General features: G+C 35.9%; 1 protein-coding gene across 1 annotated transcript in view; it reads right to left on the bottom strand.

Annotated features, from left to right (window-relative positions):
* MORN1 (MORN repeat containing 1) overlaps positions 1 to 23,862 on the bottom strand; it is a 51,651-nt gene extending 27,789 nt beyond the window's left edge. Inside the window, exons 1-3 of the mRNA XM_075027168.1 lie at positions 23,788 to 23,862; positions 15,170 to 15,266; positions 10,655 to 10,762 (exon numbers count right to left, since the gene is read on the bottom strand). The gene's annotated coding sequence lies outside the window, so the exon portion shown is untranslated. The remainder of the gene's footprint in view (positions 1 to 10,654; positions 10,763 to 15,169; positions 15,267 to 23,787) is intronic.
* Positions 23,863 to 24,893: the final 1,031 nt, after the last annotated feature.

Here is a 24,893-nt window from a genome sequence, read left to right as displayed (position 1 = left end):
TATCTGGCAATCTTCCATATGTGTGAGCTTGGCTTCTCTTTTAAGCAAAATGCCGAGCAGTCAATCTGAAAGTTTAAAACAAAACAAACCAAAAATCCAAAGGAAAGCATTTTATATTAATTGTTCTTTTATTTTAGTTTCTTAAGCTTCACACCAAAATGACCACCACCCTTATTCAGGGCTCAGAATGATCCTTTTATATGGTCAGATTAAAAATCCCTAATTATTTTATTGCGTGATTTAGAGAAGGAAATATTTTAGTGGTCAAAATAAAGTATGCTAGAAGTTTCTGGACTAGACTGAACTCTAGTAACAAACAGTTTTCTCAAAAGGTCATCACTACATCACAGCATCTATATTTTCAGAGCGGCTTCTACTTCTGTGTAGCTACCAGGGGAAATAAAAAAAAAAAAAAATACACCACTCCCCCCCATTTTTCACAATGCTTGGGGACCACAGCTTTGTTTAATTTAGATTGAAGATACAAGCAGAACAGACAAAACCAAATAAATTCTGCTCATTAAAAGTACTAAATCAGAACGCTGAATTTGATGAGAACACAGAAGTATAACAGACATCAGCAAGAAGCATCTTCAGTAAAAATATAAACTTGATAAGCCTAAAATTTTATCTAGGTTTTCCTTTGTGTTTTTTGTTGACAAGATAAATGGTCATACAGGAACTTTGAATCTAGATAAATTCAAAGTAAGAACTTTGACATGAAAGCTTAATTCCTTTTACCACCCAATAATTTATCTTTTTAAAAAAATAATTAACAAGTCTCAGAATAACATAATTACCTGGGAGACATATCATAGGCTATAGAAGTTGCAATAAAGCAAAGCAGATGAGAGTACAGTTAGATTCTAACTCCAGACTGATGCCTCATTAAATTGAGTTAACGCGGATGTGCTTGACACATGCTGGGACCCCTTTTATCACAATTAGTGCAACATCTCCAGCACTCCTTGCAAGTCTAATAGAATCAGCATGTTTAGGACTAGCCCAAGGTTTCTAATTGCAAAATCAGCAAACATGTTAATCATCACTTTGTTGCCCTGTTGTTGTGAAATGAGATTAGGGATGTGTATTGGAGATTATAGAGAGGAATCTAACAGATCGATTTAGCTACTATTTCAACACAATACTCTAAAATCCTTTTCATAATTACTTCTTTTTAGATGTATTTCTGTAAGGCTACCAGTGTACTAATATTTGTCTAGAAGGTGAGCCATTTTACCCACTTTTATACATACTCTAGTACAAACCTGTACGAAAAAGGACTTCTCTTCCTTTTTTTTCCCCACAAAGATTTCCTAATATTATAGCATACTTATTTTAATGAATATTTTAATTAATATTGAGATTGCAAAATCCCGTAAGTAAAAAAGGGGGTTATGGGGGAGAAGGTATGAGGGTAGGGGTGAACACTGCAATGGAAAGTAGTGCTAAATCTGTCAGTTCCAGAGCTGTCATTATACAGAAATTACCACCAATGGAAAAACAGGTACAGATAAAAAGTAAGAACTACTCTATAGTGATCGCCGAGTAGTTTCAGGGGTTACAGGGAAGGTTAACATACACTGAACCTTGAGCTTCCTTGTGTTCATGCAGAACACCTCCATTCAACTACTGCATGCACTGTTCTTCAGTGCTGAAAAGCAAAAGGCTATTAAGCAGGTATGTTTTACATGAGAGAAATTTAAATCCTACTTTCCTGCACAAGAGAAGGGGGATTCCTCTTGAATGAGGATCAGTTGCATTTCTGGTTCTTTTTCAATTTATAAACTGTAACTCTCCACAATGCAAGATGTTAGTCTTGCATTTTTCTTCAGTCAGCACTAACTGTAAAATCCCATCTGAAGTAACTCTGATGGTTTAGAAGAAACAAAACAAGCACTGCATATATATACACATATGTATATATATGTTCATACATATGTACAGTGCATTGATTGGTAAATTACAGTAGTAGACAGAAGGCAGACTCTGGGTACGGATGCACATATCTAGCTAGTCTCATTTGCCAAAAAAAAAAAAAAAAGGGGGGGGGGGGAAGTGGGGGATGGGGAAGAGAGATCATCATTGTTAATTATTTCAGAAGTTCAAATAAAAGAAAAGACTAAATCTGCACAGACTAATGTTTACCAAACATGTTATTCACTCCACATACAAGCTTAAGTACTACATTGCAAAGTCTCAAAATATTTGGAATGAAGGAAGATGCAAGATGGGAGCGATTGGAACGAACGCATTTAATCCAATCAGTTAAAAAACAATAATGGTTCCTGTTTTGTTTTAGATTCTCTGTGCATGAAAGGCCTGAAACAATTCACAATGATTTCCACCAATAAAGTATGAAGAAATATGCCAGTCCTACCCAAAGTCTGCATCACTTTTAGAGGAAGAAGAAACCAAAAACCTCAATACAAAAACCCTCAAAGGTATAATCTGCAAAATAACCATTTAACAACAGTATTCCTTACTATTTTATGTCCAGCTAGGCTGCACCCTCCTCTATAAATGCCTTATACTCTTCTTCAACATTCTCCCTATAGCAATACAAGAAAGTATACACCAGCTTAGCATTTTTATTTTTTTTTTTTCAAAAACATTCATTGCAATATAAGCCTTGAGTAAAATATGGACTTGAGACTATTCATCCACACAAGCTACCACATGCAGAATGTGTAAAAAAATATACTTAAATGGCATTGTCTTTAAAACATCTTAGATCGTTTATGGAAGACTTTACTGAACTGAGATCAAGGAGTCAATACATCTGGGTTTGACTGCAACGTAACTCATTCCTCAAAAAGTAAAATCCTTGCATAGAGAATTCTGTTTAATACCAGGAAATGCTGCAGGACACAGTCTAGCAAAAAAAAAAAAAAAAAAAAAAAAGATGGTCCAGCAAGAAGAAATGAAAATCTACAACAAACTTACCTTATTATACGATTTTGTGACTATTGTATCTAACTTTCAGTGAAAAAGCTCACCCTGTTGCACTGAAATAGCAACAGAAATGTACCTATCTGCCAGAGGACAATCCTTGAGATCAGATTTTATAAACTCACAATCACGTGAATTATTGAAGTCTTGAAATTATTGAACTCTGACAAAATTATTATTCTGAAGTTTCACATGGGTTTAAAAAATGAGAGTGTAGATGACCATGGCTTTGCTTTTTTGAACTGAATTTTTTCCCCAAGGTATCCATCAACTGAAGTTCCCACCTTTGGTATTCTTTTTCCCCTGTCATCATCTGTTAGGTCATTCTTCAACAAAGCAGGTTCACTCATTGGTCTTTTTCCTCTGCCAAGCCAAAAAATAATTATGGACAGTGGTAGTAGTTTTTATTTTATATCTATTTCTACTTTTAGGGACATACACAATAATTGTTTTACCATCTGGAAATGACACGTTCTTCCAGCAGAGGGAGAGGTACATGAGAAGAGAGAGCAAATAAAAGCTACTAAACATTCTCTATATAAAAGAAAAGGATGATATCAGAGAGACCTGTATGGGGCTCAAAAAACTTGATTCTAGTCTCCGACTATGTACAGTTGTGCACAGCAAAGTCAGCGTACCCCTATACCTGTTCTTGTCAAACATGCAGGGTACTGCTCTAACTTTTCCCTTCTATTTTTTTTTTTAATTATACACAGTTTTATGTAAAATATCCCTTGAATTTGTAAAGATTACTGTGCACATACAGCAAAGAGACTCAAAATAATCATGGTAATTTCTGTAGGTACCTATAACAGTGCTTCTGATGCCAATTTTTTTAAAAAATGTTCACATAAAACCATGGCAATACAACAAAGATCTGGGATCAGCATTAGTAATATTTTATTCCAGCTGCTACAGAGGCAGCTGAAGAAACATTCAACATATTTCTTTTAGGTCCATTAAAATAACCTTTTCATTACTATTTGAGTAGTAGATTTAAAAAGCATGTAGATATTTAGAATGCAGACTTCCCCTATTACTTTTAAAATAATAAGATGGGTCAATCTGTGGATTTATAAACCTAAACAGTGTCATTTTAAGCAACATTAAAAGAAACTGCAGTGGAAAAGGCAGATGCTGCAATTCTGTTACTAGCATTACTTCAAAATCTCATAAGACAAACAGAGAAATACTATATAACCACACTTTGTTCCAGTGAGTACAACAGAGATCTCTTGACATACTACAGGCAACCGTGAGATAGTGCGCTCTGGCCGTGTAATTATATTATGTCTCTTGTCCTGATGCTTGTCTCAAGGGAGTTAAATGTGTACATTTAAATTCACAGAACTTATGTACACTAAGACTAATTCATTCTTTCAAGCAACCACCTTGTGGCACTGAGAAATCAATGGGAAGCAGTGATTCTCAGGAGGGGCTGCACGCACATCAATGAAATGCCTAACTGTGGGCTCTAACAGGTTCTCGTTACCATACCCAAATAAGTGTCTTTTCAGACCTTTAAGAGAACTAAGAGAGAAACTGTTAAGAAAATAAAGTCATTGTAGACAGTTTAGATACTAAATTTACATATTGTTGCTAATGAAAAATTATTTCTCCTTAGATGACTAACCTACATGAGTCCAAAACCTAGCATTTCTTTCTTCATGTCATATGTGGAGAAGTCAGGCTTCTTTGCTTTTGAAATACAGCAATTACTACAGCAATGGATTCACATAAAATTCCAGATAAAATGATCAAAATTACAATACATATCTATAGGCTAAAAGAAGCAGAAACTGCTAGCTGAAACGCAGGCCAGATAAGAACAAAACTAAATAATAGAATAGAGGAGAAACCTAATTATAGCTGCAATTTCCCTTTGCCCCCACCCAGGAGAACATATGAAATGCCAGATTTAAAATAATCTGATTCGTAGAAATTCTTTATTTATCACTGCCTGCAGGAAAGAGGGGGTAGAGTCAAAACCTTTTTTTCAGCAGAATATTTGTCTGTAGTGGAAATTACTAACAAGTCTTCAAAGAATTCTTTGATGATCCTCAGGCTACCTCTACTGATGATGTCAAGAGTTTTAGCACTAAGGGCTTCAGTGGAGAAGTAGGAAACATGGATTGGAAGTAGGCTTTGAAGTTAGCTCAGAGAAGCTGACACAAAATAGAAAATAAATCATGTTAAGGCTTGAACATGCAAACACAGATGTCAAAGGTAAAACTCCTATTGACTTCAAACATGAGCAGAATCAGGTCCTCATCAATGAAACAAAAATATAAATAGATTGTTCTGAGTCTTCAAGTTTTTAAAAAAAAAAAAAAAAAGGCACTTGATAGTGCATTGTTTAATACAGATTCTCTCTGATCAGCTGTCCAGAGTATTCCCTAATATGATTAGAAAGCAAGTATTCAGGATTGGGGGTTTTTGTTTTGTTTTTAAACATACTTACTTGCTGCTGCTTCCAGTAATGGACACGATCATCTAAGAAGCATAATCTTAGTTCCGATATCAAAACCTTACTTGAGTAAGGAGAAAAAAAGAAAAAAAAAAAATCATTCTTGCCCCCCATGAAAAAATGTTTTGCGCTTTTTCACTGAAAACACTACTAACACGCATGTGACTGACCTATTACATTTTCTTTTAAGATACTCTCTGTCTTGGAAATACAAGTGGCAAGTCAGTTGTTATGGTAACTATTTTTCTTTTTTTTTTTTTTTAAACTAACATATGACAGCCTGCATGTCACCTGATGCTGTTCCTGAATTAAGTTACACATTCATTTTTGTCAAATAGTCTAAAAAGGGGCACCCTGCTTTAGCAACTATAAAATTGCTCCAAATCCTTACATTGTCACATGCCCAACTACATATGAAAAAATGCAGGTTTGGCTTGGCCTTCCTGCAGGCTCCAAAGCTAAATCATCATCATATTTATCCTCCCCCCTTTTTGGTAAGTTTCGATGTACGAATTCCTGTAAAAGATAATCTCTCATTACATAAACTTTCTCACTATTGATGAATCTAAAACTTCAATTAATCAAATTGAGTACTGCCAATTAAAGGACAATTTCAAAACATTTATGCTCAAGTTGTTTCTGTTACAGATTAACATGTATTCTCCTGAATTATCAAGGCCATAAAGAAAACTTTAACATTATTAAAACCAAAACATTTTAAACATGGAATGGCACAAAATAAGTTTTTCCCCCTCAGACTATTTAGTTACATGCACCATTTTAATCCATTGAAACATTTATTATGTGATTAAGTTTATGCATACTGCCAGTTTTTTGTTAGCTTGGAGCTATGACATTATGATGTGAAGAGTAGCTCTTTTTTGTTCCCTTTTTTGTTAAACAAACTGACTACAGTTCCATGAGCTCCAGTCTTGGAAACCCAGTCTTGTTTGTCTTCTATCCTGCTTACACAGTAATTTTAGTGTAGGTCTACCTGAACTACAATCTTTCAGCTTAAATGACTGACTAAAATTATCGGTTACTACTTCACCTAGGTGTGTTTTGTTCCTCATTCAAATCCAATGTTATGAGTTGAACACGCACAATGGTAAAATAAGAAGGGAATCCATTCATCCATAACGAACATTCAAAAAAGTATCTCAATTAGATATACTTTTACTGGAACTCAGTAGAGTTAGCGGGTGAAGGAAGAAGAAGTATCAAATAGTGATAAGCTTGAATTAGATGGCAGAATACTTAAGGCTAAGCATTTGCGACCTAAAAACAGTAGGAGCCAAAACTTGAGCTTTTTACAGCTCCAATCTTCTAAACAATGAACAAGCGATATGTTTGAGTTGGCTTAATACAAAAGCTCTGTACATTCCTAGCCCTGGTTTCAATTGAAAGCTTGTTACTCAGTCTTGTAAATTCCCCTAAATTTAAGACATGTAGCACAATAACTTTCTTCAATGCAAAAATATGAAAAATATTTTAGCTGATGCAGCAGAAATGTGATGATATGAAGCAAATGTAAAACAGAGGGATTACAACAATCTGGACAACGAGCAACATTATGTCATTGATATCAGTGCCTAGAAATTTCTTCCTTTATTACACTGTGTTGTCTTGTAATAACATGAAGAATATGGAGGAGAAAATTCTCAACACGCACGCATTGCTTCCATTAGTGTAGCAAACTGAAATAACCAAGATAACATTGCTACTCAAAGCCTATTTAGTAATGTATCTAATCCTACTTTAAGCAGTCATTATTGCATTTTCTAAAAAGAGTCTTGGAAAATATTTAATACCGAAACAAAAAAAATGTTGTAAAAATACATCACTAGTAGCAAGAAAAAAAAAAAAAAAACAACAAACCCCAAAGAGCTGCACTGATACCAAGCTTACTTGCTTGACCAACACCATGAAACTACTAGAAATTAAGCATAAGAAAGTAAGCATTAAAATATATGTTACTAAACAGTGACTAAAGAGGCTTTCCAGTCAAATTACATCTAATACATCTTTCATGGGCATGGATCTCATTACCTAATTGAAATATAGAAAAACATACATATTTAAACAACAGCTACATATATGTTATTACTAAACAACAAAACATCCTGGAGCTCTTTCACTGACAGTTCATCAATACTGGATAAAAACTGGATGATTCTCCATCATTGCATGATTATATCCATACTCTAGGCAGTGATGCATAAAAGCCTCAAGGATCTCATCATTTACCCATCGGCAGAAGTTACTCCAAAGGTATTTTGAGCGTTAGCCAACATTTCTCTCCAAAAGCAGAGATGAGAAGAATCAGAAGAGAAATCAGTAGAGCAATGGCTAGAGAAAAGAATCTTTCAATAGCTGTTCAAGTGTTGTCATTCTTTTTTCCTTTTCTTTCTTCCCTCCTTCCTTTCTTCTAGTCCCCTAGGCATCTTTCCCCACTCTTTCTACCCTCTCTGCCTCACTTCACCTAACTTGCCTTCCAGTACCAATTATTCTAACGTCCCTGACAAAACACACAATTCGTTCACTGAAATCAATGATGGTTATTTAACCCTGAAAAGTCCCACTATTTGTCTGCCATGAACACTCAGAAAGATAGCGTTATCTTATGAAGAAATCACTCTACATGTGACCTCAACAGAACACTTAAAAACTCAATTTAAAGATTCAAAAATAAAAGCCTAATTCTTCAAAATCCCAGCACCGTAAAAACACTGCACTCTTAAATACAATTCAGACAACTGAGTAGCGGGGTCCTCATACTTTGCTGCAGCTGGCATTTTCTAATCACTGAACCCCAAGGAAAAAAACATTTGTGGTTGAGCGATATTTAAGAATAGACTAGAATTCTGTGGTCCAAGAAGTCCTGCTGAAGGAATGATCACATTAAGGGACAATCATAGACATGTTGCTTTGGGCAAACTTGACCTGTGAATAAGTCTAAAAATGAAAAATACCATGCCCCAAAGGTTCACATTTGCTTCCTCTGACCTCACATGCGATCAATAGCACCTGAGCTTATAATCCTTCTCCCTTTCATAGAAGGCTGATTACTTAAATACATAATTATACAAAAGAGTTCAAGTTTAAAAACACATGGAAATTAATCTGCATTGTCTTAGTAGAGAATACAGAGTAATACTACTACTACTAGTACTACTATTCTCACTTAAAAAGTGCAACTGGAATGAAGCATCTACCTGATCTGGATAAGGATTTTTGCCAAAGGATGACATCTGGAAATATTGTGCCGAACTCTACCTCCACTCTTTCCGTTTTAGTGTCCCACAAAAGCAAGAACATTATTTTTATGTATTACCCCAAGATCTGGTAATGAAATGCCCTTGGAATAAGCCAACCAAAAGGACGATGTATTTATTTAATTGTGGTAATTTGGGGATATCTTTAATACTTCAGGTGTTAAGTAAGCATTTTCCGTTTATTTTGGCGAGTTAAAAAACAACTGAAAATGGACAAACCAGAACTGCATGAACTAGTAATTTTTTGCAAGTTACGCATGCCAGTGTGAATGAAGGTAAGGGTGGGACAGTGGGAGACAGATATGGCTAGGATGAATGTGTGTGTGGCTGTTGCACAGTCACTTTGTTGTTCCATCTCTTCACAGGACAAAAGAATGTCTCAAAATTATGGAAAACAAAGCAATCATTTGTACATGTATTATTCCATCCTCCTAAAGGGCACAGCAAAATGCATCAATTAGCACATGTACATGTGCACATGCACACAAACTTGCATACCCAAGTAGTGACACTGCGAGGCTAGAAAACTATGGTTGACTGCCTGTAATAACAGGATGCCTTGAATCCCCCAAAATATCTTTAGCTCAGTGAACTATGTAAAAGAATTACAGGTCTTTGTTTTGAAGTCCTAATATTTAAAGCAAAACACATTTTCTACGTTTTCTCTGCAATGTCATCTTTCCAAAAACACTGAAAGGCCTCCTCTAAAAGTGCTCTTTTTCTGTTGCAACATATGGTACCCCATCCAGAGAGTCACAAGATATTTTGTTTCTAATTGATTAAATTGCATGAGTCACAGACAGGATTTGCACATGGATTGCAAAAACAACTGCTTGTTTTTAATGAATTTTGTGAAGTAACACATAGCTAGGACAGTTACCTTTGCAGTCCCAGCTACCAAGTCCTCAGCAACAAAAAGCCTCCTCAGAAGCATCAAATTTGAAACCTCAAATCAAAGTGACCGACTCTTGCGATTTTATTACATGGCCTGGAGTATTTTGTGTTTTTTTTTCTTAAACCTCTTTGTTGCAATCAGGGGATCAAGGGAAGGTGTTATGTCTTCTAGTATTATGGATACAGAGTAAGACTTTGTCAATTCTGATGTTTCAAATCTCACAATATAAATAAACAGAACCCAAATTCACCACCCTTAGAATCTTAACAAGCCAAATCAGGTCACGGGTGTTTCTGAAGGAAAAGTGTTTTTTTGACTCTCAACTTCTCACTGCTTGGACTAGCAGTACTTGTTACTCCAGCACCAAAGTAATTCACAAGTTAAAGCTTGCTGGCTGTTCATTCACCAAGAATTATAAATCAGACATGACAGGAAACAGAAGAATATTAAGTCAGGAAAAAATTAAAAATTTCTGCCTGCAACATCTGCTTGAATATTTTATACCAACGTAAAATGGCTTTTGCATGGACGTAAAAGCCTATATGGCTGAATATTTCTGATTTTTTCCTGAAACTAGCACTCCCACTGCTGCATTTATGGGACCAGTTCCACACGCCAGTCAAAGTTGTTAGTACGAGTATGTGAAGTACCAGCAGTATTTCTGAACATTAGGGAAGGGTATAAAATCTGGACTCCAGATTCAAATTTTAGGCCCTATTTCATTCTCGGTAAATGAATTAAGACTGCAGAAATTATTACTTGAACTCTTTTGATCTTACTGCACACCAGTATGCTTGGCCTGATTAAAGTAACTGAAGAGAAAACCTAGGAGGGATAGATTTCTCTTATAAAATGGAATCAATGTCATAAAATTGTTTTGTTTCTATTTATTATGAGAAATTAAACACTCTGTGCTAAAAAGAAAATTACTTAAGAACTACCTGTTTATACTACAAAGGCGGTTTCTTACGCTCTCAAGTTATTTTACTGCTATGCAAAGATACTTTTTCATTTTTCAGTTAACTAAAAAGCTGAGCAGTCAACTAATCCATTATCTTTACTTACCATGCTGGCTGCTTGAAGCATCTCCTGCTCCACATAGGGTGTCAGATCCAGATTCTGGCTCTATCTCCCTTAGGGACTGGTAAATCAGCCAGTGCAAATCCAGAATTGCTAATGACAGAAACAGTAGACTTCAGTTCCCAGTTTCCAGATGCAACATATGTCAAAAGATAGCTTACACACTCAAATCCAGTGAAAGAAAATAGTTTTGACATTTTTGTTTGTGCTGCTAGGTTTTTAAATCTTAATTAAGGCCAAATACAAGAATAAATTCACCATGACAGCCATTAGGTACTCAGTATATTAAATTTACAGCTGGGTATACAGCAGAAAACATACAGTAAGCATACTATTGAGAACTACCTCTCCAACAGCTTAAGTCTATTAGGTTTTGCCAAACTGGAGATTCAGCTGACAAATGGGGATATATAATTCATTTAGTTTACTCCTTGTGTTTTCCATGTTCGATTGAAATGCTGCACAAACTTAAAGCAGTGACTTCCCTAAAAAACAAAGAATCAAGTTTCACAGCTTCAAAGAAATATTTCACTGTAGATTCTATTTCATCTGGTACTGTACTTCAGATAATTACTGTTGAGTATTTACAATTCTGACATCAGCTATTATCCTTGACAGGGAAAAGAAGAAAATTGTTTCTATAGAAATATACAGAGAAACCAAATGCTGGGTGAGATTTTTGAAACAAATTTCAGTGAGATTTAAAGGTTCTTGGCTTCTTAGACATACCAACACATTCAGCAGTTTCCAGGGACTTTAGGGGATTTATCAATACTTCAGAAATCAATTATTAACTTATGATCGCAAACTAGTATTTAGAAGGATGATTTTTATGGTCCTATATTATTTTAAGGCAGAGCTTGCTGTATTTTTTTGATTACGAAATCCTTCCTCGAATAGTCAGAAGCCACCAGTTGGGGGCAGGGGAGGGCAGGAAACAACTTGCACTCTTTAAAGGCTGAATATTACATTATAAAAGTATATTTGACAATCACAAAAACACCTCAGCATCTAACAACGGTATTTGCTACTATTTTTAGGGTGTAACACTTGCATATTTGCTGTAATTTATCAAGTTGGCAAACTAACTACCTGGTTTTAGATTACTGCATACGCATATTAATCAAGGGAAATATATAATGAAATTGGCTCTTCCCCACGCTACATACACAGGAGTTAACTGTTTTCCTCTCAGTTTCTTAATTAACTCAAATGAGTTGGCAGCAGACCTTGATGGGATTTGGTGGTTTCTGATGCCAGCCCAGATCTCCAGACCACGACTAATCACAGCTGATCATCAAAAGAAAAACAAATCAATAATTAGTATGTCACATTCATATAGTAACTATCTTACTGTTACTGTGTCACTACATTACAAGTTCAGGTAAAGATTTTAAGTCAGAGTATAAAACACTCTTACTGTACTTCTTACTCAAAAAAGCAATAGAACTCTGTTTTGGCCAGCAGCATTAAACACAGGAAAGTAAACGCCTGATGACAACGACTAAGGGTAAAATTAAGAAGAAAGTTAAAAATTATGACTCAAGTGAAAGAAAATCTCAACCAAATCAGAATCAATTGGATGGAATGATCCATTGTAACTTTATTTGTTATATCTTCCATAACATCTGTGATGGGTTGACCTTGGCTGGGTGCCAGATGCCCACCCAACTGTGTTTTCACTTCCTCTCCTCAACAGGACAGTGGGAAGAAAATGAGATGAAAAGTCTCATGGGTCAAGATAAAGACAGGGAGATCATTTACCGATCACCACCATGCACAAAACGGGCTCAGGGAAAATTATTTATTGCAAATTAAGATAGGCTTGGACAGCAAGAAACAAAGATAAATTAAAACAGTACCTTCCCCCTCAACTCATGTCCTTTTTCACCCAGCCTCAACCTCAGTCCTTCATTCCCAACTCCTCTACCTCCCTGAGTGGTGCAGGGGGATGAGGAATAGAGGATTATCGTCAGTCCGTAACAGTCCCTCTCTGCGGCTCCTTCCTCATGTTTTTCCCCTGCTCCCACACAGGTCCTCCACAAGCCACAGTTCCTGTCAGGAGAACCTGCTCCTGCATGGGCCTTCCAGAGGCTGCAGTTCCTTCAGGAAACATCCACATGCTCTAACGTGGGGTCCTCCATGGGCTGCAGCGTGATCATCTCTTCCGCTGTAGTCCTCTTCACGGGCTGCACACCTGCTCCACCATGGTTTCTTGCAAAACTTCTACAGGCTGCAGGAGAAGTCATCTGCTTTGACACCTGGTGAACCTCCTCCTTCTCTGAACGCCTTGGTCTCCACAGGATTGCTTCTCACACTTTTCTTGCCCTCACTCCTCACTGTTGTGCGTGTTTTACCCTTTCTTAAATAAGTTTTCACAGAGGTGCCACAGCTTTGCTGACGGGGACAGTTTTGGCCAGCAGCAGGTCCATTGCAGAGCCAGCTGGAACCAGCAGTGTCCAGCACAGGGCAGCCCCCGGCCTCTTCTGACAGAGGCCACCCATGCAGCCTCCCCATTATTTTTTTTGCCCATAATTTTATGTTGCTTATTTAAGAATGGACTCAGAACAGCAGGTTCTTGCATTAAGCAGCTGTAAAATTTCTTCTCTTTGTTGTTTCAGGGAACAGGAGAAAGTGAAGGAAATAATTATGACCTTGACTCTCTCCTGGTGTAACTACTGTAAAATTTAAAGCAATCATATGTTCCAGGTAAAGTAACACAAACGCAGCTCAACAACTAAATAGTTCACTTAAGTAAAAATCACTGGAAGCTTTGGTAGATAAACTTGTTGCAAAGTTCCAACAGAAAGCTAGCAAAAACGTACAGCTAAAATGCTGCCCAAGACATCCAGAGTCTCCAATCCTTGTGAAGGTGAATGCCTCGCAAAGACAGAGCAAACAATATCAACTATACCTGCCTTGGGCAATCATGACATTAAAGCGAACCTGTCTTCCCAGAAGGATGGAAAGAAGGTACCATTCCTTTTAATGAAGGCAGTTTCTTCACAAAAGCCAAGCTATCGTTCTGCCTGGAATACTTATCTAGACATTTACTTTAAATTGAAGTCCTGTGAATAACCTTGACTGCCACAAAAATGCAGTTTAAAAAGATTTAAAAAACAATTAAGTTTTAGCACTAAACAGGAATATCATGCTTTCTTAACACAGAATGTAAATGATTGCACTGCTGAGAAAAGGGAAAATTAAGTCTTCTAAGTATCCAATGAACAGGAGCGGCACAAATTTTCTCTCTTCAAATATATCCTTATAGTAATCTGAAGAGAATACTTCCATGATTGTGTAACGATTTCTTCAAGACCTATTCAATTCCTTATTGTTCAGCTTACAGTGCCAGAAGAAAGGGCCTGTTAAAGTTAACATCTGCTAACTAATCATGAAGCAGACCATCACAACATTTTATAGGGTTTGAACATAACTATGAATTTTGATTACTATCAACTTTGACTGAATTAAAGAAGCACTTTACTGTGACACTTATGAAACCTACAAAAACTTACTCCTTTATAGGAAATGCTTCTAAAAATAAACATTTTCATTCTGGGTTCAGAAAATATGACCTAGCATTACAAGTATGTCTAATATGAAAGATAGAAATCAATCAATCGAGGGAATTCTATTATTCTGATTTTTTGATTTACGTATTTCATTTTTAGAATGTCAACATCCTACAGTAGAGCTTCTGACATGCAAATATTCCTAAGATGGGCTGCTGCACAGATCTGTTCTTCTGAGTTCCATTCCGTACGTTTTGCTGCTTGACACCAAGAGTACATGTATATATACTGTATTTCAAGTTCTTCGGATCATTTCCTTTGAGATGATACATTCATATCTGAGTGAGGCAACATAAAAATTTACTTACAAGCATCTCTTGGCCAGCTGCACTCAAGTTGGAACTACGATATTCTGTGCAAACAGTCCCCTCATGCAGAAGTCAATTGGATTAGAAAAGCTTTCTATTAAGCCATTGAGTCTGTATCTTTGCACTACGATGGGATTCATTTCTGCTCTGTGCTTAAATTATAACCTGCTGAGCAATTCTTTACTATTTCTAATGACATAATTTAAACTAACTGGGATCACTCTCATACACATGCATACCGTGCACGCACACACAGTTTGTTTCTTTTGCTATCTTTCCAACTTTTTAACTCCAAAGTGCTTTCACTTTAAAATTAAAAATCCACATTATTAAACCTAAAAAACTCTCCCTCATCGCAAGAATGAAAATCCATTACAAGAACATTTGATACCTCAGTGTAGTTGTGCATTTAATTTGAATGAACAGCTCACTCCCTTGAGGAAAGGTCTCAGTCAAATAGCTATCCCCCTTGCTCCAGAGAACTACGCATTCTAGGAGAACCAAGTACTTAGAGGATGCTAAACAGTATAGTCAAATCATATTAATCAAAAGAGGGACAACCAAAGCATTATGTCAAAGACTTGTTAATAGCTGGAGAGCATAATGAATGTACGTACCAGCAGGGTAGCCATTGATCCACAGTCCATCACAGATGTCACCAGAACAATTAACTATAGCACCCCGTTCATCGAATACGTCATTTCTCCACTGCCCCTTTAAACAGAAATACACATGGATTTTAAATTTCAACACCACCACAGCTAAATTATAAAGAAGGGATTATTTCAGCCAATTTTCAATAGCAAAGTGGGTGGTCCTCAAGGCTTTTTATAAATACCCTTCCAACATTTGTGTGAAAAGTTGAATAGGAGACCACACAGCCACCAAGGATTATGTGGCACTCCTCTAAAGGGGAAAGGGGGGAGAATCAAACATTTCTTGCCCAAGGTTTGTTACTGTGGGATACTATTATGTGAGGTCCTTCAGTTCATATATTACATCGCATTAAATTACATGGCAAGAATGAATAACTGCTTTGTCACATACAGAATCACACATTATTTTGCTTTTTAAAGACTGTGAAAAGTGAAATAGTGTACCAAACTCAATTCCGAAAAGCTTCAGTTATTTAAATTTGGACTGCATTTCACTCAAGATACACACTTTACATAGAAGTTTAAAGTTTCCTAAGGCTGCAAAGCTACATACCACAGAAGCTTAGGTATGAGCCAATTAAAGTTTCTAGCAACATTAAACGTGCATACGTAACCATGCAATTTAGAATTACGTCATGATGTATACGTAGTTTTTCTAGTGTACTCTCTCCTCCTCAATATAGTATAATCTTGAGATTATTAGGTCACGGCCACTATTTTACTAACATTAACTGATAGCAGAGTCAGACGATTCCTCTTTGTGGTCCTATACTAGGGGAGGATAGGAAAGTTTGTCAGACATTTCACAGGTATTTGCTGACAGGGAAGGTCACAATCAGGAATGCTGGTTTCAGTTTCAGATACGAGAAAAGTATAGTACTGTATATTGTCGCATGCACTTTTATTCCAAGATAACGTGTAAAAACATCATAGAGCTGTCACTGAAAACTAGTCTGAATTGTTCCCATATTATTGGAAGAGTATAGAGTTGAAACCGATATGGAAATCATCAGACAACAGTCAAAGTACAGTCAAAAGTCTGGGTATGGGAAGCAGAACAACTCAGTAACAAATGTCACTGTTTTACACAGTACTAAATCATGTTTAGCTATCAGACAACATTCTTCCAATGTTAGAGTACATAAGGAACTAGAGAATAAAAATATCTAAAATCTGAAGTGATCATTCTTCTATTAAGTTGGATATCTGGCTTTTTGTGTGATAACAGCAGAGGTACCAAATAAAGTGCTACTATAATTCTAAAATGTGCGTGAACCCAGCTGAAACCCCAGATGGATTTAGCGGCTAAAGTTCTAGCACTTTGTTTACATTGTTAGCAATTACAGATGTAAGCTAGAAGATAAAAGCAAAGACAAAGCAGTTCTTTGGAAATACGCTCTGATACTACTTGCTTTGGTCTATTTCTTCCATGCTTTGGTCTCTTCCTTCCTTCACTTTAAAGCATATGATGCTATCTTCAGCCATTATCCCAATGATAGCAGTACTGTTGCTAACAAACGTACATAAGCTTCAAGCTCCACTGGCATTTTCACAATCTTCTCTCCTTAGTGGAAGAGACCTTTAAAACAGTAGTCAGCTAGTTATACTCCTGCATGTACAAAACAACTGGAAGAAGGTCTAGGAAAAAACTCACTATAACTGGAATTGTATCTAAATTATGTACTGAAATCATAGGGGCCTTCATCTTGCATCACTGTATGTAAACATGCAGTAGGATTCAGCTGTGTACTGCTCTAGAGAAGGAAAAACGACAGGGGAGTATAAAATATGCAACCTTTCTCAGTGGGTCCTTATTGCTACCTGTAAAGGCATTGTGCTTGCTTTCACTCTATTCTGATGACTGCCTACTATTAATGTCACTCATTCTCTTAAGTAATTAAGCCACCTCTTTCTTAGATGTGCCTTTGTCTCTCTCTGGCACATTTCCTTGTCTAATCCTCTTTTCCAGATGGCATAAGGACGAGAGATAAGTGTTGCTAAAAGTTGCTTAGCAATGCAACACATGCAAGGTTTGGAAATGCTGACGTCCACATAAGCACTATCTATACATCACACATTTATGCAGAGAAACAAAGGCGTGAACAACCAGAGTGACACAGGGGCCTCCAGAAAAAGAGCTACCAGTTAGTACACAAACAAAGGGGAGCAGGAAATGGAGAAAAATAAAAAGCTACAAGCTTCCAGCGATGGGCTGTATTATGCTGTGGGGTTTTTTTTTGTTTGTGTTTGGTTTTGTTTTTAAACTAGAACAGGAAATTCTGCTTTAAACAAAACAAAATCCTTGAGTTTTAGTAAGGTCCTGTACTTTATGTGATTGAGACAATGCAGTAGACACAAAGACATTGCAATCTACTAATAGAGACCAAAACAGAAATACAGAAGCTAATGAAGAACAGTAACTGATATAGGCAAAGTTGTTTATCAGCTAGGTATCAACCACAGAAATCCTCCTATCCTGAGAATCAGTAATATAGAATTTATTCTGGTAACTGCACAATGTAATTGTTGATTGTTTCTGAAGTACATGTGTTTATATGGAATTTATTTAAACGCCAATTAAATGCTATGGGTAATAAATAAGAACATTTAGTACAGGAACGGTAATAATTTCACAAGGTCATATTATCATATTAATTCATTTCTGCAACAGCCTACTTATAACAGGTTAGCATGACTCATTTTGTGTTTAAAAAAACTGAGACATTAGGAATTTATTCATCATGGGTGAAAACTTTGAAACAACTAGTTCTAAGAAAACAACCAAACAGTAGTAAATTAAGTACAGAAATTCACATGTTGCTTTATTCAGGGGAGTCTCTTAGTAAGCAAGATTTTCAAATACTAACTTTGATGGATATACATTTTGTCAGTTTTTCTTCAGGAATTAACAACATTTTTAATGTTAGTTACTCCCAACATTGTGTAGCAGGGCAAGGTGTTCAAAGACACCTGTTTATGAATCTAGATGTTGTAAATGGGTCAGAAGCACTTACCACTTCTTTTTTATTTCAGGGAGGGATTTCCAGTTAATTGATGAGGCTTCCATTTTTTAGTTAGTGGCTATTACACTTATTATTGCAATTAATTGTGTTTATTTCAAATTCAAACTTGCCTGCCTCTACATTCAACTTGTCTGCCTTTAACAGTATATGATTTCCACATGCTCTGATTTGGGCTTTTATCAACTGTTTTCATTATTTGGCTTCCACCACTCAAACCTACTTGTATGGGCCTGATCTTAAATATCACGTTAAAATTACTTAACAGATTCGAGTAACGACTGAACCATGCTTTCCTTTAGAAAAATGTTTGCCATTACAGCATACAGCCTCAGCTGACATCAATTTAGACAAACACATCTGCATTTAAATACAGAGTTACTCCAGTATATCCTGACTACTTATCTGGCTGAATATGTTCAGATAGTTCATGCTATATAGCCTGTTTTCAGAACTTGGGAGAATCTGCATCTATTCCAAGAACTATAGTCTCAAATGTAAATCAGTTTATGTCAAAAGACACACAAGGTTTTATTTCCTCCTCAAACTTCAAAGAGTTTCTACACAACATTTCAGAAAGTTATTGACACTCAAATAGTTTTAATAAAAGAAAATACACTGGCTAAATATACATAAAAACAACAACAACAACTTGTCAATGCTTTTGATCCTTGAACAGGGAAATAAATATAAAGCATTAATATAATTTTAAATCAAGACATATTAGAGAACAATGTTTAGCTGGCATTTTTTTATATAGGAATGTGTGTGATCTGACAGACTACCTTATTCTCAAATCAGCATGCACTTCAGAATAAGACCAAAACCTCAAACTCTGCAGGCAATTTAGCACCCATTTTAAATACAAGCTTCCTTCCCGATTAGTTTTTTCATGGGTTTATTTCTGGTCTGATAATTTTTACCAAAACCTTACTTTATCCTTCTCTGAAGGCCTTTCATTACTTGTCTTTTAAAGTGAAGGTAACAAGCGAAACCCTGATGATTTCTCTGTTAGGCTGAGTCAGGAAAGTATTCAACAATGTTTCTCTTTAGCAAGACAGACTACTATAATAAAAGATTTTCGACAAATCCCCAGTGTAAGACATGTATATTATAGCAAAATCTAGATAAACTACAGAAATAGTAGTTTGGTGGGGGTTTGGTTTTGTTTTGCTCCCCCCCATTACTGGTCTTTATTCTTACATGAAGACTGCTAATTACATCTTCCCACTCTCTTCTTGTCACATCTTATTATCAAGCATCAGAACTACGTATGAGCTAAAGATCACTAAAAAAAACCTCAAAAAGGCAATTAAATATACAGATTATGCATTCAGAAACATGTTCAGCCCACTTCCAGGCCACTACAGGGACATAGTAACTTCTAAATGTTACTAGACCTATGAGTGATGCAGTAGTCTGTGGTCCTATCCACAAGCAATTAAAATAGAACTTAACATTTACTAGCAGGGAGACTCATTCATGGTCTTTATATCAGCAATAGCTTTATATTTTTACATTGTATATCACTATATTGTAATTACAATCCTAATAAAGATTTGGGAAGATTCAGTGCATCTTCAAATTTCGTATTATCCACTAGTATGCAGTATGATTCTGAGCAATTGAAATTCCAGTAATTTAAATAATTTGCATCAGAACTGAAACTATGACTCTTCCAAACAGGTAGCTCAAATGGATTCGGGGGGGGGGGGGGCACGGACAAAAGTCTGCGGGTGAAAAAGCCCATAAGGCTTGCCACCTGTTTAGTGTGGTTAACAGGTGTATTAAACAGCAGGCCTTCCTCTGGGAAAGAAGACAAACTGAACACAGCCAAAACACACAAAGAAGTAGCAACAGGGACAGAATGGAACACAGCATCTGCTTACTGGGACTTAAGCAGCAGCCAGAAACAAGAAATCACAGAAAGGAAATACTTTCATGAAGAAAATGAGTGTTTTACTTCATTAACCTCTGCAAACTTCATTTACATGTCATTGTTTTCTTTCATTCTCAAATGTGTGCACATACAAATGCACAAAAACCAGACAGGCCACCATAGCTCACTGGTGTGTTTTGTTTTTTTTTTTTTTGTTGTTGTGGGGGGGGGGGTTTTGGGTTTTTTTTGTTTGTTTTTTTGTTTTTTAAAATCAGCAGCTGTCAGGGGCTTTGTTTTGTTACCTGTTCCCTAGTGTTCAGTTATAGTTTCTATCTTGCATCTCTCGACAACATTTTTACCCAACATGAAATCCGTTTTATGGTTAAGCAGTAAATAAATCAGAGTTGTTTATTATTGGACTCTTCTGTTGATATAATTATTGGTTGTTTACTGGACATTTAATTGACCTGAATCTCTGAAGGTTCACAGACTACAATATGCTATTAACTGACAGCATCCACTTACTAAAAATTTATCACTTGCAAAAGATTGATCTAAACACCTAGCCCTGACATTATAACAGTTCAAACTGAAGAGTAAAAATAAACAAATTCAACTTTCATGCCATTATTCAATATATTCTATACCACACAGAAGTAATGCCAGAAGAATACCCTAGAGCTTGAAATATTTGCCCATGTTCTTTTTGTTCTAGCAGATTACTTCAGTATGTCCAAGGTACTATTTTAGTAAAGGCAAAAAAAATATCGTATTTTTTCAAAATCCCTACAGTTACACACAGTTTACAAGCATAGAAGTATTTGCACAAAGTATGGGTACACTAACTGATTAGCCACAAACTTTGATATTCACTGAATCAAGATATCTGACCATACAAAAGAAACTTCAAAATCTCACGTGCAAAAGTTTATGCGGACAAAGCAGACAATTTACAGATCCTTAACTTGAGTTTCTTAGTAACTTGCCCTTTTTTGGGCACCAAAAAAAGTCTTACCATTTGTGTTATGACTGGGTTTGCATCCCCCTGCGCTGCCCATACATAACTCCACTAATTAGTTTTCACATATTTCCTGTTTACTTCCATATTACATAGACTCATGTTTTGCTGGAACTGTGCCTCGATTTTTGTTGGACTTCAGTGTATACTAATCTACTGTATCTGTCGGGAATGTACTGGTATAAACTTAATAAATACTGTGCACACAAACTCAGTGGTTAACCAATCACATAGTTTTTGCCAAATTTTCATTGACAACAACAGATCATTAAAGCAGGTAGTAGATTCTACCAGTTACTTGTACTGTGTCAAAAGTGGCTGCTGAAAAAACAGGCAGTATTGAAAATTTTATATCCATTAAGTTCCTGATTATTATTCTCAAAATATATTACCATCAGCTTTATAATCTGAAATAAAAGAAGTGACCAGGCATACTATAGATTTTGTCAGAGAATGACAGAGCCATAGAAGACTTATGATCTGAGATGGTGTTCGGGGCAGAAAAACAGAAAGGAGAATAATACTTATACTACCACTACTCAGGGGAATGGCTCTACAATCAGCATGCTGAAAGAGATTAAAATTGTAGAAACACATGGCTAAATCATTCACCTGTAAAGTGCAGGTCACAGCTGTGTCTTAGACCCTTTCCAGAAGGCTGGCTAGCTCTTTCATAATTCTACAGTAACTGGTTAAAAAAAGAACTTCAACCTATTATTTTGCCTGAAAAAAAAGTATTTATATGCTTTAATCTTTCTATGTTAAGTTATATAATTTGAAAGCAGTATATTCTGAGTGAACACTTGCATTAAGTGGTTGTCTTTTGTTTTCCGCATAATATAAATACTAAATCAATCAACAAGATACTGTTGTCAGTACTGTCAGGATTTTTTTTTTTTTTTTGGCCAAAGTATCTTGTCACTTTTGAGCACACATCCAGTGTAAACTTAAATACAGTAGTAAACACTTACAGAGACAGATCAATTACTGAACAAGTGTAAGCCTGAAGAATTTACTTATTCGGTCTCAAAACAGATGCTAGAGAGACACCCAGTGGTACAAAACTGTGTGTGCATACATGCGCACACAAATATATATATACATAAAATACCCTGTCTTCAATGTCTCAAGAAGTGAGAAGCTATTGTAACAACATCATTTTTGTTTAACAGTGTTTAGGTTATAATGAAACAAGTGCACAACAGCACTTGTACATGTTTTCATGTCATCTGTTTCTTTATCTAAAAAGTATTTATTATCTTGTCCTACTGATTTTAATTCCCAACTTTCTTATGTTCCTGGAAAAATACATAAAGATTTTTAAACTGTATTAAAAAATTAAGTTTACATTAACAGATTTAATGTATATTTAAAAGAAATCTGGGGGTGTTGACAGGTACAAAAGAGAACCAAACCAAAAAACCGAACCCTTAACTGAAAAGCCAAGATACCTCCTTATGTATATACCAATAGCAGACGGAACTGCAAGATAGCTAAGTGCTTTATGCTCCACTTTAACTACATAAACAGTATTCAGTAGAGTTTTGGTTGTGATTTCATACCCACAGGGAAAAACTTCAGTTGGCTAATGACACATAGTAAAGTTACATTGAATAGCCTTCCCCTACCTTTTAGCTTCTCTGAACACGTACTTCTCCAAATTTCCACTAAACCTAGGGAAACCCCCTCTTTTCAACAAAGAAAACTGAATGAGGATCAAAGTCAGAAAGAAAAAGAGACTTAAACGATGAAATCGGTACTGGGTTTCTGAACTTCATTTTAACTGGGTAATGAAATAGTTTATGAAGTGCCTGTTCCAAACCTTAATACGTAAGCAACAATTAAAAGTTACTGTTTTCAAGTTCTAAAGTTACTTCCAAAGTGTAAAATGCTACTTCTTCAGAGAAACTCTCTCTCTCCAAACACTTACCAAAGAAATGATGTCAAATTAAATAATAATTTAAAAAAATCCCAAGACAAACACAGATTTGATGTAATTTCGTTTCTCAAATTTTCAGTAACAAATCTCTTTTTTTTTTTTTTTTTAACCCTCAGACACTGTGATTGCAATGACAGAATCCTATTCTTGATTTGTTATACAGTAATTCATTTACCTACCACAACCACATTTGGTCCTTAAGTCCCAGACATCAAGGTCATCTCACTGAATTGCTGGAAAATAATTCACACCACATCTTATCCTGTTGTTTAGTTCACACCGAAAATATATTTCCTGATCTTTCTACCTTGCCGTAGGTGTCAGTGAGTATGAGTATTCGTATGTGTTTATGCATATATACACATACATTTCCTCCCACCCCCAAACCATTATGTTTACTCCTGTTATACAAATAAGGAATAATCCAAATAATAACCACAAGAAAACTCCTAAGTAGACTACATATCCAAGAAAAGTCAAACTGAAACTGAATCTGAAGTTCAACTACACAAATTACTATTAGGAGATGTTAAAAAAATCAAATTTGAAATCTCTTTATGTGTTACTCAATTAAAAGTGGGGACTGAATTTGTTAAACGAACTAACAGTACTAGTTCTAAACACAGACCTTTTCTATTTATCTGCCTGAAGCATCCTCTACCATGATCCTTTCAGTTTTTCTGAACAAATCAGTACAGTTTCTCATAAGTCTTCTTTATATACCTCATACACAGCACAAGGCAATATTTCATGACCTTGACACTTGTCTAGAACGCAGGCTCCTTCATAATTATCCTTATTCCTAAAACAGAGAAAAACAAATAGGAAATTCTTAAAGGAAAACAGATTTGGTGACCTGATACACCACACTATCAGAGAAAGTGAGCCAGGAACAATAAGCCATGGCAGTCAAATCTAGTCCACACTCTTACAGTCCTTCCCCTGAACTTCAAGCGACCAGTGAAATGGCACAGTTCAGTTCTTTAAACACAACATTCCAACCTTTCATCACGGAGAAAGAGAATGATATGCCCCTCAACAAGTTGGAAATTAAAATCTTGTTTATTCATTCATTCATTTTGAGTCTGATCACTTCTGATAAGTACTCAGCAACGTTTCGGTCAGAGCCTTCTGATTTTTTTCCAAATTACAGTTGGCTTAAATTAGCAGAGAGTTATCTACCCTCAATAAAATCACAGTGATTGGTACGATGCACAGTAAACTCCAAACGTGAGGAAGAAAACCCACACACATAGCTTTTATACAGGATGAACGTCTACAGTAAAATCAGAACAGGCAACTGACTGCATACACAATGAAATTGCTGCTCCAAAGATCTTACTATTCAGTAGTACTGCAAGCACTAGCACCACTGAGTAACTTGACTTCAGTGCAAATACCCTAACATGGAGTTTGACAGGGATATTAAATTGGTTACATTTCAGTCAATTAAGAAATTATTTACAAGCCTGAGTAACTGTACCTAAACTCTGTCTTAAATACATGCAAGATCACAACTGTTTTAGTCCTGCTAGACTGAAACTGAATAAAAACTATAGAAGTATTTCTTCAACTTTCAGGAGCCCTCAAATTCATTCCAATCTTTTCAAATGCTGTAGCCAATCAATTAGCACATAGGCCGTTAAAGTATCAAATTCTCCTATGATGTAAGTGTTACAAACTCAGTCAACCAAACTGTCCCATCTCTGAATTTGGCCAAAGTACGGGAGTCCCAGAATTCACCTGTAACTTTTTTTTCATTTAAGCATATTTTTAAATGTATTTAATTCCTAAATATGAAAAAGTGAACAGAAGTAAGAGCTGGACAT

The sequence above is a fragment of the Buteo buteo genome, chromosome 5 (genome assembly GCF_964188355.1).
Source record: "Buteo buteo chromosome 5, bButBut1.hap1.1, whole genome shotgun sequence".
Classification (NCBI taxonomy): domain Eukaryota; kingdom Metazoa; phylum Chordata; class Aves; order Accipitriformes; family Accipitridae; genus Buteo; species Buteo buteo.
This window is presented reverse-complemented; position numbering and strand designations above follow the sequence as displayed.